At 41.2% G+C, this 21032-nt stretch overlaps 1 protein-coding gene across 1 annotated transcript in view; it reads left to right on the top strand.

The window, feature by feature from the left end:
- RNASE1 (ribonuclease A family member 1, pancreatic) overlaps positions 1 to 21032 on the top strand; it is a 46603-nt gene that overhangs the window by 11667 nt on the left and 13904 nt on the right. The gene's annotated exons all lie outside the window — the stretch shown is intronic.

Below are 21032 nucleotides of genomic sequence, written 5' to 3' on the forward strand. Positions count from 1 at the left end.
AATTAAAAATAGAATTACCATATTGTCCAGCAATTCTGCTTCTGGATATATATCCAAAAGAATTGGAGTCAAGATCCTAGAGAGATATCTGGACTCCCTGTTCATTGTAGCATTATTTATAATAGCCAAGATATGGAAATGACCCAAATGTTCACCGACAGATGAATGAATAAAGAAAATGTGTATACATATAATTGAATATTATTCAGCCTTAAAGAGGAAATCCTGCCACTTGTGACACTGTGAATGTCACAAGTGACACTTTAAAACTTTGTAAGTGAAATAAATGAGCCACAGAGGGAAAATACTGTATGATTTCTTATATATGAAGTATTTAAAATAGTCATATGTATAGAAGTAAATGAAAGGATGGTAGATGAGGGAGGGAAAATATGGGGAGTTGCTCAATGTGCATAAAGTTAGTCATACAAGATGAACAAGTTCAGAAATTTTCTGTATAACATAGTGCATACAGTTAACAGGTACAGTGCACTTAAAATTTTGTTAAGAGGATAGATCGCTCAGGTTAAGTTTTATCGCAAAACAACAGTAACAACAACAAAGGGACACAAACTTTTGGATGTGGTGATGAATATGTTTATTACCCTGATAAATCACACCTTGATTGTGTGATGGTAACTTGATTATATACATTATGTCCACATGTACCAAATGATCTGCATTAATTATGTGCAGGTTTTTGTGAGCCAGTTATGCCTCAAAGCTGGAAAAAAATAAATTGTACTTATCATCCTGTAGAAACTGGCCTGTGGCAGTTTCTATAATTCTGATTATAGAATATGACGTATCGAACAGAAGTAAATCTTTAAGGCTGAGAGGGATAGTGTCTGGAGCATAGCATTTAGGTCAAGAGAGTTTCATTATGGACAAAAGGAGAAGAGATGCACTGAACATAAAATGGAAAGACCTAGGGAGTTTCTAGAGAATTTACTCTCTCCAGATAATTTTGAAAGGTGTGAAAAACACTCTCCCTTTTTTCTTTTGATTTTTCCTATCCTTTGGACTTGGAAGGTGGACTGAGCCACAGGCTACCTCTTGCCTCCTCTGAGGAGGCATTACCTACATTACCTTTGTAGGTAAATGTAAGAAATCCTACAGGGTAGGAATGGGGAAAATCTTATTTTGTTGGCATCAGGCCTCCAAATGGAGGCAAATAAAAGGAGTACTTATTTCCTTTTTTATTAAAAAAATTTAAAAACATTTATTTATTTTTGAGAGACAGAGAGAGACAGAGCATGAGTGGGGGAGGGGCAGAGAGAGAGGGAGACACAGAATCTGAAGCAGGCTCCAGGCTCTGAGCTGTCAGCACAGAGCCTGACACGGGGCTTGGGCCCATGAACCACAAGATCATGACCTGAGCTGAAGTTGGACTTCAGCTAACTTCAGCTAATGGACTGAGCTATCCAGGCACCCAAAGAAATACTTGATTCCTAATGGAAGCCGGGTACCAAGGTTTTGGATAAGAAAAGACTAGTGTAAGTCAGGGTTGAGGGGAGAATTTGCCTTCCAGGGATGGGTGGTGATTCACGTGGCCAGGCCAAGCTGCAGTCATGTGCTGGTGCTGGAGAGAACATCATCCTTAAGGGAAAAGGAAACCAAAGAAATTTGAAGTAATGAAGACAATGTGGAGAGTGGGACCTCTAGCAAGCAAGAAGTTGAGGTGTAGTCTGTGGTTGTGGAGATGAGCATTAAAAAAAAATAATAATAACAAACAAACCATGCTTGAATTTGTATCTTTGATGAGAATATTTTGCACATTGAGCCTTGATCTCTTCTTAAAAAAGAAAATGCAATAGGAGAGCACCTCTCTGCAGTGCACAATGAGATCAGCAACCTAGACTCCTGCCTTGTCTCTCTTTATTTTTGAGCAGGAAATGGCCAGCCTTATGGTGACCTGGGCTCCATGTTGCTGCTTGTCCAGCTGGACCTGCTCCTGGCTCCCTCTCCTCAGACCAGAGGGTACCCACAAATAGTTTGAGAACACAGGGATTTTCCTGGAGGTGAGGATTATTTGTGCCTGGGGTCAGCCTTCCTAGGTTCACCCATGCTGCTTCCCCAGGCGATCATTCCTTCCCTCCAACCTTGCTCTTATGGTCTCTCCCCAAGCTCAACATTCCCATACTTTCTAAGAGACTACTACTTTTTTGAATTTATTTTTTAAAATTATTTGAGAGAGAGTGGGGAGAGGGGCGGGGGAGAGAGAGAGAGAGAGAGAGAGAGAGAGAGAGAGAGAGAGAGAGAGAATTTTAAGCAGGTTCCACACTTACTGAGGAGCCTGACAAGGGACTCGATCCCATGATCCTGGGATCATTACCTGAGCTGAAATCAACAGTTGGACACTAAACCGTTGATAGGCATGCTGAGACTAATACTTTACACTGAATTCGGGTTTCTCAAAAAAGATAAACAACCCAATAAAATTAAGTATGACTTCAAATACATCCCTCCTTCAAAGACTGCAGATATCCCCAAGCCAAGGAAATACAAAACATCTGGCTTCCTGTTGGAATGAGGGGAATGAGGAAAATATAAGAGAAGAAAGAAAAAGTAAGATCTCAGAAAAATATTCTGCCTTGCATTTATCTTTTAATTTTCTTACTGAAAAATTTCTGAGCACTGTCTCTGTGCTCTTCCCACCTAAGGACTCAGAATAGAGAGAATATGACATAATTGTATCCAGTCTGAAATTTCAAATTTACCTTGAGTTGCAATGTGAGATCCAGTTGCTGGGAACTGTGGCAGTTTCTGCAAAGGTAGAGGGGTTCATGCACTGTGCCCCTCAGCTGCTCTTTCTTAACCTCACCTAAACTTAAAGGAGGCTTTTTGGTGTGTGTGTGTGTGTGTGTGTGTGTGTGTGTGTGTGTGTGTGTGTGTTACAGGGGAGGTGAACTGAGAAAGAGAACTGGTTTTCTGATGATTGAGCATCTCTTCCTTAGTCTCAAAAATGTGGGGATGGGGAAGTTTCTGGCAACATTCCTGAGAGCCAACTTATTGCCTCAAATTAGAACTTACTGTGCTACAGGGGCACCTGGATGGCTCAGTTGGTGAAGCGTCTGACTACTCTTGATTTTGACTCAGGTCATGGTCTCATGGGGTTGGAGCCCTGCATTGGGATCTGTGCTGACAGTGCCTCCTTGAGATTCTTCCTCTCTCTCTGCCCCTCCCTGCTTGTGCTTTCCCTGTCTCTCTCAAAATAAATAAAAAAAAAGTTACTGTGCTATAGACCTTTGCTAACAGATCTTGTTATTTGGGAAGGTAATTCTATGCAAATATGGAATCATTTTAAAAGTGAACAACCTTAGAATGCATCTTTTTGTTCTCACTAATTGTGCATCATCACAAATTCAGATGCTCCTGATTTCTCTGAGATAGAGCTCTGGAGACTCTATCAGGATCTCCTGCATGAACATTCTCCAATAGTCTGTAAGTTTATTAAGTAAAAATATGTGAAGGCCCACTAATAATATCCAAGCCACATTACACCCAGATAATGATCTCTAGAATGTTCCAGTTCAGCACATATTGTTGAAAACAGAGAGACACACATGTGCTGTAATCAAATGTGAGTGAGCCATGTACTGGAATAGGCCAAGGGATATGGAATATCTGAAAGGGAGAAAAGGAGACAAGAAGAGGAAAGAAGGAGGGAGGAAGGATATAAGAGGGTATGAGCAAAGACTCCATGAGAAGATAAATCTCCCAGTGTGAGAGACACTTTCTCCCATAATGCCTGTGGTCTTGCTGTGCATGGAGGCAGATGAGTGGCCATATCTAGTGAGTCCATGAGGTTGGAGGCTCCCTGGGACTGGGGTGTGTCTTTGAATTCTTGCTCAGAGTCCATGCTGAGAAATGTTTGATTGATGAATGGTGGGACATATTTTCATCTGACCCAGTACACTGAGTGTGCTAAACATCAATAAGTATATAAATCAGAATATTCTACCAATTATATGTGATACTAATTTCTGTTCTTTATCTCATTGACTGTCTGGGTTTCCTGTTTTTAACTCTAGTGGTCTTCTAGGACTGGCACCAGGACCAGAACCCTAGAGATTCAAATCTCTTACCAGTGCTCTCCTGTCAAGAGCTGCCTCCTTAGTTCCAGACCCTTGAGCTGGTGGCAGAAGCCTTCTTTCAGCAGGCTATTCACTGTAAATATTACCACAGTTCCCACCTGACTTATAGAGTCAGGTAGTGCTTGAAACCTGTCCTCCCACTGGGCTGGTTCTTCTAGAATTTTTTTTTTTGTTTGTTTCTTTATCTTGAGGGAAAGAGAGCATGTGTGGGGGGCTAGGGAGAGAGAGAGAGAGAGAGCAAGAGAGAGTGAGAGATTGAAAATCCCAAGCAGGCTCCACTCTGTCAGCACAGAGCCTGACTGGGGGCTGGATCCCACCAACCATGAGATCATGACCTGAGCTGAAACCAAGAGTTGGATGCCTAGCCGACTGAGGCACCCAGATGCCCCTGGTTCTTTTAGAATTCTGACATCAGCCTGAATCAACAGGGCATTTTACTTTGCACTCTGGCCACTCTCCTTGGGAGTCAGCTTTTTAGCCAGTTCAGTATATCCTGACAAGAACCACCTTGTTTTTTTACTCAGTGGACTATCTCAGGGGTTTCCATGTGACCAGTAGTCAAGTGGGGACATGATTTCAGGGAAGTTGGAAAATGCATTTGTGAGTATCTTAGGTATCCTAATGAATTCTCTGAAAACTGGCGGTGTGATGGAATGTTTAATCCCACCGCACACTAACGCATAACAACTATGGTTAAGAAGGCTTTGCAAAGGCTACCTAGACAGTCAACCATCCAGGGGGGTTAAAACCATAGCATAGAACCATAGCACCTATTGGTTTGCATTTCATTTCTTTTCCAATGTAGTGAACTTTAAAGGTCTTTAATTCCCTGTTATCTCAGAAGATTAGTCTTGTGGGAACAGAAGGTTCCACCAGGTCCTCTACGGAGAGAGAAAAGGATTACGTAAGTTTTTCTAATTCACATTAGTCAATAGTTATAGGTTAAGGCTTTAAAAAGAATAATTAAAATGTCAGTAAGGCCATTCAGAGGAGGTAAAAGTAAATAAAACCTTTTCTCCCTTTGACTTTCATTTCTTTACCTTTTTGTTCTCCTGATAATGGTTTAAAGATCACTAATCCTCTTATATCTTAGAGGAATACTATTGCAGAAACACTGGTAGTACTGGATGCTCTGTTGAGGGGAAAGAGTAGGTCGTCTGTGTTAAGAAAAGTTTAAAAGGTCTGCTGTGGCGCCTGGATGGCTCAGTAGGCTGAGCATCTGATTCTTGGTTTCGGCTCAGGTTATGATCCCAGGGTGGTAGAATCGAGCTGTGTGTTGAGCCCCACACTGAGTGTGGAGCCTGTTTGGGATTCTCTCTCCCCCTCTGCTCCTCTCACTCACTCATTCTCTCCTATAAAATAAAATAAAATAAAATAAAATAAAATAAAATAAAATAAAATAAAATAAAAAATTTAAAAGTCTGCTTATCATGGTTGGTTCTAAGATATTTACAATGTGTGTTAGAACATGAAAAGCTCTGTTATAAATTCAATTTAACTTTATTTTGTTCTTTGTCTCTACCTGTTTAGGCCTTGGAACCCCTTTTCCCCATGGTTTCTGATAAACTTTGGAAAATGCTTTTGATTTATTTCATGATCCCCTTTGGGTGCTGAGATTCTTCCCATGTTTGCTCTTCAGTGTCAATGTAATCTTGGTGTCACACTAGGCAACAAACCTGAACAATAGGAAGGGCACACAGTTCTGAACAGAATTTATGGTGCCAATAAATTACAAGGGCCTTGTCAGGTAGAAGCTTTCAAATACCAATGGAAAGAACATACCATTTACTTTGATGGCCCGAGGGCCCACAAAAATAACATAAAGAAACTCTTCTAATCCTCCTTCTCCAGGATAAGCAGGAAAGCTTATATCCTACTCTTCTCCATGCTTCTTCTGATATGAGAATTGTTGGAATGAGAATAGTCTGAACTGAGAGGGGCTTTGTGAAAGAAGTTGCAGAATGAAGAAGTTAGCCCATGTGGAATTTTGTGAAGCCTTTCTTCCTTGATGTACATCTATTCCCTCATGCTGGTGAGCATTTCAGGTCCAGAAAGCCTCTCCTTAAGATTCCATAGCGTTATGGGTCTCTATATGCAGACATGAGCAATCCAGGGAGGACCCTGGGATGGTGTTCCCTGAATAGCAGAGCTTGATGCATAAAAATTATTAAACAAATATTATTTTAAAATTGTAATCAGTTACTTGGAACTTAACAATTTAAAACATAATTCTAGGGGCGCCTGGGTGTCTCTGTCAGTTAAGCGTCCGACTTCGGCTCAGGACATGATCTCATGGTCCATGAGTTTGAGCCCCACATTGGACTCTGTGCTCAGATTCTGTCTCCCTCTCTCTCTGCCCCTCCCCTGCTTCGTTCTCTCTCTTTCTCTCTCTCAAAATAATTAAACATTTAGAAATTTTATTTTATTTTATTTTTATTTTTTAATATATGAAATTTATTGTCAAATTGGTTTCCATACAACACCCAGTGCTCATCCCAAAAGATGCCCTCTTCAATACCCATCACCCACCCTCTCCTCCCTCCCACCCCCCATCAACCCTCAGTTTCTTCTCAGTTTTTAAGAGTCTCTTATGCTTTGGCTCTCTCCCACTCTAACCTCTTTTTTTTTCTTCTTCCCCTCCCCCATGGGTTTCTGTTAAGTTTCTCAGGATCCACATAAGAGTGAAAACATATGGAATCTGTCTTTCTCCGTATGGCTTATTTCACTTAGCATAACACTCTCCAGTTCCATCCACGTGGCTACAAAGGGCCATATTTCATTCTTTCTCATTGCTGTGTAGTACTCCATTGTGTATATAAACCACAATTTTTTATCCATTCATCAGTTGATGGACATTTAGACTCTTTCCATAATTTGGCTATTGTTGAGAGTGTTGCTATAAACTTTGGGGTACAAGTGTCCCTTTGCATCAGTACTCCTGTATCCCTTGGGTAAATTCCTAGCAGTGCTACTGCTGGGTCATAGGCTAGGTCTATTTTTAATTTTTTGAGGAACCTCCACACTGTTTTCCAGAGTGGCTGCACCAGTTTGCATTCCCACCAACAGTGCAAGAGGGTTCCCGTTTCTCCACATCCTCTCCAGCATCTATAGTCTCCTGATTTGTTCATTTTGGCCACTCTGACTGGCGTGAGGTGATATCTCAGTGTAGTTTTGATTTGTATTTCCCTGATGAGGAGCGACGTTCAGCATCTTTTCATGTGCCTGTTGGCCATCCGGATGTCTTCTTTAGAGAAGTGTCTATTCATGTTTTCTGCCCATTTCTTCACTGGATTATTTGTTTTTCGGGTGTGGAGTTTGGTGAGCTCTTTATAGATTTTGGATACTAGCCCTTTGTCTGATATGTCATTTGCAAATATCTTTTCCCATTCCGTTGGTTGCCTTTTAGTTTTGTTGGTTGTTTCCTTTGCTGTGCAGAAGCTTTTTATCTTGATGAGGTCCCAATAGTTCATTTTTGCTTTTAATTCCCTTGCCTTTGGGGATGTGTCAAGTAAGAAATTGCTACGATTGAGGTCAGAGAGGTCTTTTTCTGCCTTCTCCTCTAGGGTTTTGATGGTTTCCTGTCTCACATTCAGGTCCTTTATCCATTTTGAGTTTATTTTTGTGAACGGTGTGAGAAAGTGGTCTAGTTTCAACCTTCTGCATGTTGCTGTCCAGTTCTCCCAGCACAAGCATTTAGAAATTTTAAAACATAATTATAACTTAATGAAGCCTTAGACATATTTATTATGAGAGGTATAAAAGAATTACTACCATGAAAAATTCTTTCAGGTTTAATCAGATTAATTTTGAACGCTCGTGAATTGTTCCCTCGGTTTCCATTTACCCCCGTCTCATTTTCTCTGCCACATTAACCCCCACCGAGCCCAGTGTGAATGGGAAATTCATTTGGCATTTTGGGAACTATCTTTACTAACAAAGGAAAAACAAAGACCTAAAGGAAATTTAGCAAACACAAAGGTAATAATGATGCCATACAGCATAGCTCACTGAACCATCTAGTGGGAGAGGCAACTTCTTAAGCACTGGACCCACGGTCCTTTCTTTTCATCAAAAGAAAAGGAACCCCCAACAGATATCCACTCCTCCTCTTCCCTTTAGCATTTCTCTTCCAAGGAAAGTTCTAGAATAAGATGCTTATCCCAGACTCAGTCTTAGGTGAAGAGTAGATGTGTAATCCTCCTATTAGTGTTTCTGTGTCTTCCTTTCCTTCTGAACGAATGAAAAATAAGGTTATTTTTCCCCTAGAAAATGAGTGCTGACCTAACCTCTGTTAGGGTAAGGAATGAATCAGTACATTAAAGCATGTGTGGGTGGTGGTGGTAGTGGAGGGAGATCGGTGGTGGTGGTAGTGGAGGGAGATCATAAAAATATGAAGAAAAGTCTGAAAGACTTCTAAGAGCACCATGCTTAAAGAGGCCCACGGGTAATTGAAAAAAACCTCTGCTATTTCCAACTATTATCGAATGATTTTAACCTTAATAAGTATGATATTCATGTAGGCTTTATCATGATTGTGTGAACTTACATGTGGTTCCTGCTTTTAAAGTGCCTACATCTAGTTTAATAAGAAAATATAATCAGAAATAGGTATTCTTATCCTTTATAATCAGAAGCTTTGATAAAGTTCTGATCAAGGATCACATTGACTCCATTAATCTGATAAAAACTAACCGCAAAATCACTTGCCAGAGGGTTAATTTTCACCATTCATTTGTTCATTCATCAACTGTTATTTAAGTGCCTATTATCTGCCAGGAAATGTGAGAAATGTGCTAGGCATTGTAACTCAGCTGTGTGAAAGACAGACAGAAGCCCTACTTCTTAAATTTTTTAATATCATGGTAAGTGCACTCTTTAATCCTCATCCCCGATTTCACCTATCCCCCCACTTACCTCCCCTCTGGTAACTATAAGTTCTCTATAGTTAAGGGTCTGTTTCTTAGCTTCTCTCTCTCTCTCTCTTACTCTTCTTTGCTTGTTTGTTTTGTTTCTTAAATTCCACATATGAATGAAATCATATGGTATTGGTGTTTCTCTGACTGACTTATTTTGCTTAGCATTATATTCAGCTCCATCAATGTTGTTGCAAATGCCAAAATTTCATTCTTCTTTATGGTTGAGTAATATAATGGAATATTATATATATATATATACACACACACACACACATGTATATACACACACACACATATATATACACACACATATATATAATACATATATATACACACACATATACACACACACACACACACACACATATATATATATATATATGTATATATATATACACCACATCTTCTTTATCCATTCATCTGTTGATGGACACTTGGGCTGCTTCCATAATTTGGTTATTGTAAATAATGCTGCAATAAACATAGTGGTGCATGTATCCCTTTGAATGAGTTTTTGTATTTTTTGGGTAAATACCCAGTAGTGAGATTACTGGATTTTAGGGTTGTTCTATTTTTAACCTAAAAAAATTTTTTTAACATTTATTTATTTTTGAGAGACAGGCACAGAGCATGAGCAGGGGAGGGAGAGAGGGAGAGAGGGAGAGAGACACAGAATCCACAGCAGGCTCCAGGCTCTGAGCTGTCAGCACAGAGCCAGACGTGGGGTTTGAACCCATCAACTGTGAGATCATGACCTGAGCTGAAGTCGGATGCTCAACCGACTGAGCCACCCAGGCACCCCTCTATTTTTAACTTTTTAGGGAAGCTCTTACTGTTTTCTGCAATGGCTGCACCAGTTTGCGTTTCCAACAGTGCATGTGAGTTCCTTTTTCTCCACATCCTTGTCAACAATTGTTGTTTCTTATGTTGTTGATTTTAGACATTCTGACAGGTGCAAGGTGATATCTCATTGTGGTTTGATTTGCATTTCCCTAACGATCAGTGATATTGAGCATCTTTTCATGTGTCTGTTGACCATCTGTATGTCTTCTTTGGAGAAATGTCTGTTCATGTCTTCTTCCCAATTTTAAATTGGATTATTTGTTTTTTGGGTGTTTAATTTTGTAAGTTCTTTTTATAGATAGATAAAGATAAAGATATAGATATAGATATAGATATAGATATAGATATAGATGTAGTTTATGTATATTTTGGGTACTGTTTATTGGATATGTCATTTGCAAATATCTTTTCCCATTAAGTTGGCTGCCTTTTAGTTTTGTTGATTATTTCCTTTGCTGTGTAGAAGCTTTTTTTGGGTGTAGTCCCAATTGTGTATTTTTGCTTTTACTTCCCTTGCCTCAGGAGACATATCTAGAAAAATGTTGCTATGGCCAATGTCAGAGAAATTACTGCCCATGCTCTTGTCTAGGATTTTTATTGTTTCAGGACTCACATTTAAGTCCTTAATCCATTTTGAGTTTATTTTTGGGTTTGGTGAAAGAAAGTGGTGCAGTTTCATACTTTTGCATGTAGCCGTCCAGTTTTCCCAGCACCATTTGTTGAAAAGACCATCTTTTCCCCACTGGATATTCTTTCTTGCTTTGTTGAAGATTAGTTGACTGTATAGTTGTGGGTTTATTTCTGGGTTTTCTATTCTGTTCTATTGATCTATATGTCTATTTTTGTGCCATACTATACTGCCTTGATTTCTACAGCTTTATAGTATAACTTGAAGTCTGGAATTGTATATTTTAAGTTTTGTTTTTCTTTTTCAAGATTGCTTTGACTATTTGGGATCTTTTGTGGTTTCAAACACTTTTCAGGATTGTTTGTTGTAGTTCTGTGAAAAATCAAAGGCCCTACCTTTTGAAACATTCATTTGAGTGGAGGAAGACAATATTAAATTTTTTTTTCAACGTTTTTTATTTATTTTTGGGACAGAGAGAGACAGAGCATGAACGGGGGAGGGGCAGAGAGAGAGGGAGACACAGAATCGGAAACAGGCTCCAGGCTCCGAGCCATCAGCCCAGAGCCTGACGCGGGGCTCGAACTCACGGACCGCGAGATCGTGACCTGGCTGAAGCCGGACGCTTAACCGACTGCGCCACCCAGGCGCCCCCTGAGGAAGACAATATTAAACAAGTAACAAAATAAATAATACAGATTACAATAAGAGCTATGAAGGAAAAATGTGATGTAATAGAGGAATTGGTGTGTAGAAGAACAGAACTACTATAGACTGAATGTTTGAAATGTTGAAATCTTCACCCCTAATGTGATGGTATTAGGAGGTCAAGCCCTTGAGAGATGATTAAGTCATAAAGGTAGAGCCCTCTGGAGTGGGATTGGTGCCCTTATAAAAGAGATCCCCCAGAGGTCCTGGTCCTGCCACCATATGAGGACAAAGCAAAAAGATAGCCATCGATAAACCGGGAGGTGGACTCTCACCAGACACCAAATCTGCTTGTGCCTTGATCTTGGACTTTCCAGCCTCCAAAACTGTGAGAAATAAAAGTTCATTGTTTATAAGACACCCAGTCTATGGGAGTGTGTTGTAGCATCCTGAACGGACCAAGACAAGGACCACAGACAGGGTGGTCAGGGAAGAATCTCCACTGAGGGGAAATTTAAATGGAAACCTGTCAGATAAGGAGACAGTCTTATAAAAGAACATTTCAGGTAGAAAAAATAGCAAGTGCAAAAGCCCTGAGAATGGCAAAAGCTTGGCATTTTCTCTGTCCTTAAAGAGGCCAGTATGGCTGGGGAGAGGTAAGGGTGTGCAAGATGATGGTGAGGAGGTAGAAAGGGAAGAAATAAAATCCATACTAGAAGGAATCAGCTGAAGAGTCAACAGCTCCTGGATTTCTTGCCATAGAGTCGGCATGGCCTCAGGAAAATGGGAAAAGGAAAGCTCCCATTTCTTATTTATTCTGAGAGAGAGAGTAAATGAGTGGGAGAGGCAGAGAGAGAGGGAGAGAGAGAGAGAGAACCCCAAGTAGGCTCTGCACTGTCATTGCAAAGACCGATGTGGGGCTTGAACTTATGAACCATGAGATTGTGACCAGAGCCAAAACCAAGCGTTGGACACTTAATTGACTGAGCCACCCAGGCGCCCCAAGTAAAACACCAATTTCTTAAAAAATTTTTTTTAATGTTTTATTTTATATTTGAAAGAGAGAGTGAGTGAGCACAAATGGGAGAGGGTCAGAGAGATGGAGACAGAATCTGAAGCAAGTTCCAGGTGCCGAGCTATCAGCACAGAGCCTGATGCAGGGCTTGAACCCACGAACTGTGAGGTCATGATTTGAGCCAAAGTCAGATGCTCAATTGACTGAGCCACCCAGGTGCCCCGGAAAGCCCCAGTTTCTTAAAGGAAGGGACAACAGTGACTGCAGACTCTCATTTGAATGAAATTTTGGATCAGCTCACAACAAGGAGTTATGCAAGATCCAACCTGAGCTCAAGCAGTCAAATCCCAGGTTAACAATTCTCTCCACTGTGACCCTGAAAGTGAGGCGGTGTGTCTCTGAGGTTCTGAGATCCCCTTGCAGACGACAGAAAGATGCAATGAGCCTCAGTACTAGACAGAGAGGAGCTGAGTGATGCTTCCCCTGGAGGAGCCAGGCTAAGCATTCTGCCACTACCTTCAAATGATAGCAACGGTGGCAGTGACAAACTATGTTAAGTAGTGACAAATTCTGTATGGATGTTAACTTACCATAAGCATTGAGAATAGAGAAAAATTAATTGCATTTAAAATGTGAACACAGAGAGTTAGAACAATTATTATAGAGCAGTGGAGAAGGCTGTGAGATGCTCCATTGGATTACGAAAAGATAAATGTTGACTCTCCCTCTGTTGGTTCTCTCTATATGTTTTTTTTTTTTTTTTCTGCCAGAAAAGCAGAATATTTGGGCTGGTCTTTAAAAGAATCAGTTATCCCACATGTCAACGATCATGAAAGATCATTGATGAAATAAAGGTCTTCTGTTGAATTGTCCCTTCCTTTTTCGCTAGCCTAATTTCCTCCATTATCAGCATCATTTATTGTGGTCTAATCCGTCTGTCCACACAGAGTGCACACAGCCTGTCCTCTCTGGGTGCATGGCCACTGCACGCAGCCTGCCCAGGTGCCTGACAGCTTGTTCTCAGGATGGATTCATTGTATCAACCTCATGGCCTGTCCATACATTCTTGATTAAGATCAAGGCTTCCTTCTCGTTTCTCTGCTTATGGCAAACCCTGAAACTGTGTGTGCCCCACTCTAGGTCCTCCTGTGTCCAGCCATGGCTTTAATCTCCTGGGATCACCCATCTCCACCTACCTGTCATTGTGCATTTGAGCTGTAGGGCTGGTGTAGGATAAGGCTTGCGGCTGTCATGCTGAGGGACTGGAAGCACAGACCTGGAGATTATGCAGAACCCTTTCCTGTGCAGCACTTGCTGTGTCAGCTGTGCATATTAAGACCTTGCCAACAGTTTCCTGTCCACCTGGTGACCACCTGCAAATATTTCAACTCTTAAGGGTCAATTACTCCATTGGGCTTTCCTTGGGACAGTTCCTATTCTTTCCTTTATGTTCCTTGCACATTTAAAACTCTTTGATTACAGTGTGGGTCCACATATAGAACTATAAATGTCCTGATGGCAGGAACCATATCTTATTTATCTTTGTACTATAAAGCCCAGTGCGTATAGATGCTTGATACATAATTGTCAAATAAATTAATTATAGTGAACATCTGTCATAAGAAAAGTCTAAGAGGTAAAAAGAAACATAGCACAATGGCCCAGTATTAGTTTCCTTGCAGTTTAGTTGGAAAGGTATCATGCAAACTTATACAGGGAGATGACTGAAAACACCAGGTGTTGTTGTTTGTTTGTTTGTTTGTTTTTAAAAGAGAGGGGCAGGGAGGGGGCAGAGGAAGAGGGAGAGAGAGAATCCCAAGCAGGCTTCACACTGTCATTGCAGAGCCCGATGCGGGGCTTGAACTCACCAACCATGAGATTATGACCTGAGCCAAAATCACTAGTCAGATGCTTAACCAACTGAGCCACCCAGGTGCCCCTGAAACACAAGGTTCTAAAAACATAATGTAAGCAGTGCAGAAATAGCCTCTCTGAGTTCAGAGCAAGATTAGATCACTCAGGGCTGAAATGGTCTGCCAGGTTCTCTGGGTGGTCATGGGGTGGTTAGTTGAAGTTGGGAGGTGGCTGGGATGAGATTAGATGGGCAAAAGCTCTCTGGACAACAGGAATGGCAAGGGATTCAAAAAGAAAATTTGTACAGTAATACACAGACACATTTGGTTGGAGCAGTAAATGTAACTTTGAAGCAATATTTTTATCTGGTCTATTTGCATACCAACTTGCCAGTTGGCCCAATAATCTCCACAGAATATTTTTTTCCCCTCTAGTACAGGTTCCAGCCTAATGTCAGGTGTCACATTTAATTGCCATGTCTCTTTAGCCACCTTTAATCTGTAACATTTACATAGTCTTTTAGGTCTTTGAAAGTTTTGAAGAAATCAGCATCTCTCTTTTTTAGATTTCCTGTTAAATAGACCTAATTCTTAAAGAACAGTTGTAGATACACAGAAAAACTGAGCAGAAAGTATAGAGTTCTTATATACCCTCTGCCTCCCATGCCCACATGCATAGCCTCCTGTATTAGAGTGGTACACTTGTTCCCACCAATGGACCTACATTGACATATCATAATCACTTAAAGTCCATAGAATACATTAGGGTTCATTCTTGGTGTTGTATATATGTATGTAATTAATTTTTTCTCTTGTTAGTCCATGTTTTGTCAGTTTATTTATTTGTTTCTTTTTCTTTTTTATTTTTAGAGAGAGAGTGTGAGTGGGGGAGGGGGTGGGGGGGGAAGAGGTAGGGGAGAATCTCAAGCAGGCTCTACACTCAGTGCAGAGCCCATCATGGGGTTGGTCCCACAACCGTGGATCACGACCTGAGCCCAAATCCAGAGTTGGATGCTCAATTGACTCAGCCACCCAGGCGCCACTCTCTTTTGTCAGCTTAATTTGTAGGTCCTCAATCACTGAACTTAGAGGGTAGAAGAGAAAGTTTCTTCCTCCCTTATGTTTCCTCCAACCATTCTGTAATCACATGTCCAAGTTGAACCCTGGCTCTTCACAACATTAACCCTTGGGCTCATTTGCTCACTCCTGTAATACATCTAACGTAGTTTGAGAATTGCTTTGCCAGTACCACTATAAAGAATCAGACCACTCAAAAAGTTAAGGATGTGCTTGCAATTTTCCCCTTACCTCTGCCCCACCCTGTTTAAATTTTTTTTTTTCAACGTTTTTTAATTTATTTTTGGGACAGAGAGAGACATAGCATGAACGGGGGAGGGGCAGAGAGAGAGGGAGACACAGAATTGGAAACAGGCTCCAGGCTCCGAGCCATCAGCCCAGAGCCTGACGCGGGGCTCAAACTCACGGACCGTGAGATCGTGACCTGGCTGAAGTCGGACGCCTAACCGACTGCGCCACCCAGGCGCCCAGCCCCACCCTGTTTAAGACTGAAAGTTTACACTTAAACCATAAAATCAGAGATAATAAAAGTGTCGGTGTTTAGTAAGTGTGCTGTATAGCAATACATAATCAACACAACGTTGTTAACCTTAGGTTAGACTGTTGGCTTTCAGGCTCAAATTCATTCCTGTGCTGTTTTCCACTACATTATGTTCCACAAAGTCACAAATGAAATTAACTGGGCATAGAATCAGGAGCAGAAAGTGGTTTCTAGACTGAGATGATAACAGAAAGATAAGTAGGCAGATGCATCTGGCCATCCCAGGGGGAGCCCTCTTTTCTTTCCTTAGACTAGTCAGTGGACATGATGAACTGATTATGAGGAGCATGCCCTAAGGGGCTGAAGGTCAGTGAAAGTTCAGGGCAAACCCCAGATGTCCTCCCCTCACTCCAAATACCCAGTCTAATTTTAATTGCTTTTCTCTGGAAGAGAGTATTTTCTGAAACTTGAACAATCAGCAAGAGCTCAGAAATGTTAAACAAATACTGCATTGTTCACTGAGACCCTAAGTCAATAATGATTTTATTATTTGGCTGTAACTCCAGTCATCTGAACTGGCTGACCAACTTCCAGCTCTGAAATGCTATCTGCAATGGTCTGTTTTTCTGAGGCCAGGGTGTGTCTGGGAGATTTGAAGCTGCCTCAAGGATCCTACCAGGAATCAAGGGCTCTTGAGAGGGAGTTCAGGAGATAGGGCATGACAGGGGACACAGCCCAGACAGCCAGATCTGCTCCCTTTTCTTCCTGGCCCCTCTTCTGTCTACCACACAGAGGTGGTATCCAAAGGTTGGTATCCAACCTTCAGGTGCAAGGAAGCTGTGTTGTTTAGACACCTCTTCCTTCAGCCTTCATTCACACCCTTTGCCTCCTGTTAACAAACTTATCTGTCCCATTTTCCCCCTTGGGTGCAGCCATGGCTCCCACCATGGCCCCCATGGAGTTATGCTCAGTTGTACATGGTGTCCCAAGGCTCTCTCAGAGGCATTGCTTTGAATTTCTCATTGCCTGCTGCAAGTTCCCCCAATGTAAATCTCAGTGTGTTCACAATGATGTCCAAGTCCAGATCTGTCTGCATTTTCCTGATAGGAAAATGCCTAATCAAAAACTTCAACCATTGTCACCCCTACTAATTCAGAATTAAAACTGAACTTTTAATTGTGACTCTTTAGGAAACAATATCAGTACTTGTGATAAAATTATAAAATGGGGTTCATGAGAAAATGGCTAAGAAAGAATTCTTGAGATGTTTTTGGTGCAAAAAGGCGATTCTATTATAGCATGGGGATAGAACCCGTGGGCAGAAAGAGCTGCACTGAGAGGAGGAGGGACCGATTATATACTTTTTAATTAGTGGGGGTTAGGGATTGCATAAGTCTCTAAGGAATTTGGAAGCAAGGATGTCAGGACTTTGAGGGGCCAGCTGCTGTTAAGATAAGGTTACTTTTAGTCTTTAATAAAACACAAATATTATGGCAGTAAGGCAGCCATGAGTTCCTTGAGGAAGGTCATGCTCTGCATGTTTCAGGTGTCTATCAGTGGACTACAAGCTGCAGGGAGATTTAATTTAAGCTACATTTCTCTTGCCTTTGTTTTCCTCATCACTGGTAATAATAATGTTACAATTCTGTTAAGGGCTTGTTATGTGCTTTGAATATGGTGACTGTATAATTTACCGTCTGAATTGAGATACTTAAAAAAAAATTTTATTTATTTATTTTGAGATAGAGATGGAGGGGAGGGGCAGAGAGAGAGGGAGACACAGAATCCTAAACCGGCTTTATGCTCAGTGCAGAGCCCTATGCAGGGCTTGATCCCATGATCCTGGGATCATGACCTGAGCTGAAATCAAGAGTCGGACCCTCAACTGACTGAGCCACCCAAGCGCCCCTGACTTGGGACACTTTTGAGAGTGAAAAGGGACATTATTATGTATTATGCCAAGAGAGTGGGCATAAATAGGGATGGTCCTGGGCAAACAGGGGCGTATGGTTTTGTAGCTATGAACCAGTTTCTCACTATTACCTCACATGACAATAAGGGTAAGGGAGCTCTATGTGGTTTCTCTTATAAGGGCACTAATCCCATTCATAAGGGCTCTACCCTCATGACCTAATCACCTCCCAAAGGCCCCACCTCCAAATACCATCACATTTAGAGTTAGGTTTTAATAGATGAATTTGGGGGTGGGTGTGGGGAAACAAACATTCAGTCTGTATCATCTTTGAGTAAGTACTTTAATTATCCCTGATTACAGATATGGAAACAAATTACAGAGGCTGAAATATCACTGGTCTTCAAAACAGAGGGGCGCCTGGGTGGCTTATTTGGTTGGGCATCCGACTTCGGCTCAGGTCATGATATTGTGGTCCATGAGTTCAAGCCCGGTGTCAGGCTCTGTGCTGACAGCTCAGAGCCTGGAGCCTGTTTCAGATTTTGTGTCTTCCTCTCTCTCTGACCCTCCCCTGTTCATGTTCTGTCTCTCTCTGTCTCAAAAATAAATAAACGTTAAAAAAAAATTCAAAAATAAATTAAAAAAACAAAAAACAAAAAACAAAAACCCCAAAAAACAAAATAGTAATGTAGGACTTTTGTGTATTAATCTTACTCATCCAAAAATGCCAGTCAGTGTTGCAGTAACTGATTCTACACCTCTGTCCAAATACACTCCAATACCTATACATTTAAATTATCTTTTATTGTTGCTTTGCCAATCATCAAGCCTGTCTGTTTTGTAGAGATGAAACAGATCCAGAGAGGTGAAATAATCTTCCCTGAACACAGCAAACCAGTCGTGAAGTTACAGCTAATACATACGGTCTCTTCATTCTACTGGATATATTCTTTTTTTTTTTTTTTTAAGTTTCATTTATTTGAATAATCTCCCCACCCAACATGGGGCTTGAACTCATGACCTGGAGATCAAGAATCGCATGCTCCTCTGACTGAGCCAGCTAGGTACCCCACTACTGGTTCTATTCAGTTTCTCAAAAGCAATTTATGGAAATAAATATCACGTTGTATGTGCATAAATAAACTACAGTTGTGATGTAAGTCAAACTACTTGAGAAAAATTCCTAGAGATTGACATCACCTTTTGATATGTATAGTGAAGATAAATCAATGTTGATGAAATGAGGCCTCTCAGTAATGGGTCACAGACTCATTCTATACTGGATAACTTTCCCTATGATCCAGAGGACAACAGAGATGATGTAGACATTCTTAGAACCCTGGTTTTTTTTTTAATGTTTATTTATTTTTGAGAGAGAGACAAAGTGTGAGTGGGGGAGGGGCACCGAGAGAGGGAGACATAGAATCAGAAGCAGGCTACAGGCTCTGAGTGGTCAGCACAGAGCCTGACGCGGGGCTCAAACCCACGAACTGTGAGATCATGACCTGAGCCGAAGTCAGATGCTAAACCAACTGAGCCACCCAGGCACCCCTAGAACCCTGTTTTAAAGCAGAGGTTCGAGGCAAACAAGAGAAGTCACTCAAGTCCCTTTCATAGGAGAAAATTCCATTGCTAGAAAGGACGTTCCTGTTCTACTCATATACTTAGTCAACTTCCCTGTTTCTCAGCTGCATCCCTCTCCTTGCCTGGTACCTATGTCCCCCTTTCCAAGATGCTCACAGAGAACACAGTCTCCTGTTCTTTACCCATCTCTGCCCTGTTCCTGGGGCTATGCTCTGTCTCTGCGCTGTATTTTCAGTGTCTTCTGTACTAACTCCTTTTTTTTAATTTGTTTTATTTTTTATTTTTTAAAATTTACATCCAAATTAGTTAGCATGTAGTGCAACAATGATTTCAAAAGGAGATTCCTTAGTGCCCCTTACCCATTTAGCCCATCCCCCCTCCCACAACCCCTCCAGCAACCACTATTTGTTCTCCACATTTATGTCTCTTATGTTTTGTCCCCCTCCCTGTTTTTATATTATTTTTGTTTCCCTTCCCTTATGTCCAACTGTTTTGTCTCTTAAAGTCCTCATATGAGTGAAGTCATATGATTTTTGTCTTTCTCTAACTAATTTTGCTTAGCATGATACTCTCCAGTTCCATCCACGTAGTTGCAAATGGCAAGATTTCATTCTTTTTGATTGCCGAGTAGTACTCCATTGTGTGTGTGTGTGTGTGTGTGTGTGTGTGTGTGTGTGTGTGTATATATATATCACGTCTTCTTTATCCATTCATCCATCGATGGACATTTGGGCCCTTGCCATACTTTGGCTATTCCTGATAGTGCTGCTGTAAACAATGGGATGTATGTGTCCCTTCAAAACAGCACACCTGTATCCCTTGGATAAATGCCTCGTAGTGCAATTGCTGGGTCGTAGGGTAGTTCTATTTTTAGTTTTTTGAGGAACCTCCATACTGTTTTCCAGAGTGGCTGCACCAGCTTGCATTGCCACCAACAATGCAAAAGAGATCCTCTTTCTCCGCATCCTCGCCAACATCTGTCGTTGCCTGAGTTGTTAATGTTAGCCATTCTGACAGGTGTCAGGTGGTATCTCATTGTGGTTTCGATTTGTATTTCCCTGATGATGAGTGATGTTGAGCACTTTTTCATGTGCCAGTTGGCCATATGGATGTCTTCCTTGGAGAAGTGTCTATTCATGTCTTTTGCCCATTTCTTCACTGGATTATTTGTGTTTTGGGTGTTGAGTTTGATCTGTCTTTATTTTTTTCCCCATCTTTTCTCCCCTCAGGGAGTCCCCCTTAAAATTTCTCGCACGGCTGGTTTAGTGGTCACAAACTCCTTTAATTTTTGTTTGTCTGGGAAACTTTTTTTTATCTCTCCTTCTATTTTGAATGACAGCCTTGCTGGATAAAGAATTCGTGGCTGCATATTTTTCTGATTCAGCGCATTGACTATATTCTGCCACTGCTTTCTCGCCTGCCAAGTTTCTGTGGATGGGTCTGCTGAAAACCTGATCTGTCTTTCCTTGTAGGTTAAGGACTTTTTTCCCCTTGCTGCTTTCATGATTCTCTCCTTGCCTGAGTATTTTGTGAATTTGACTCTGATATGCCTTGTTGATGGTCGGTGTTTGTTGAATCTAATGGGAGTCCTCTGTGCTTCCTGGATTTTGATGTCTGTGTCCTTCCCCAGGTTAGGAAAGTTTTCCACTGTGATTTGCAGACATAACCTTTCTACCCCTATTTCTCTCTCTTCCTCTTGTGGGACCCCTATGAGTCTGATGTTGTTTCTTTTTAATGAGTCACTGATTTCTCTAATTCTTGAATCGTGCTCTTTTGCCTTAATCTCCCTCTTTTTTTCCTGCTTCATTTTTCTTCATAAATTTGTCCTCTATATCGCTGATGCTCTGTTCTGCCTCAGCCATCCTTACCACCACAACATCCATTCGAGATTGCAGCTCAGTTACAACATTTTTTATTTCATCCTGACTAGCTTTTACTTCTTTTATCTCCGCAGAAAGGGATTCTAATTTATTTTTGACTC

This window comes from Panthera uncia (assembly GCF_023721935.1).
Source record: "Panthera uncia isolate 11264 chromosome B3 unlocalized genomic scaffold, Puncia_PCG_1.0 HiC_scaffold_1, whole genome shotgun sequence".
Classification (NCBI taxonomy): Eukaryota; Metazoa; Chordata; class Mammalia; order Carnivora; family Felidae; genus Panthera; species Panthera uncia.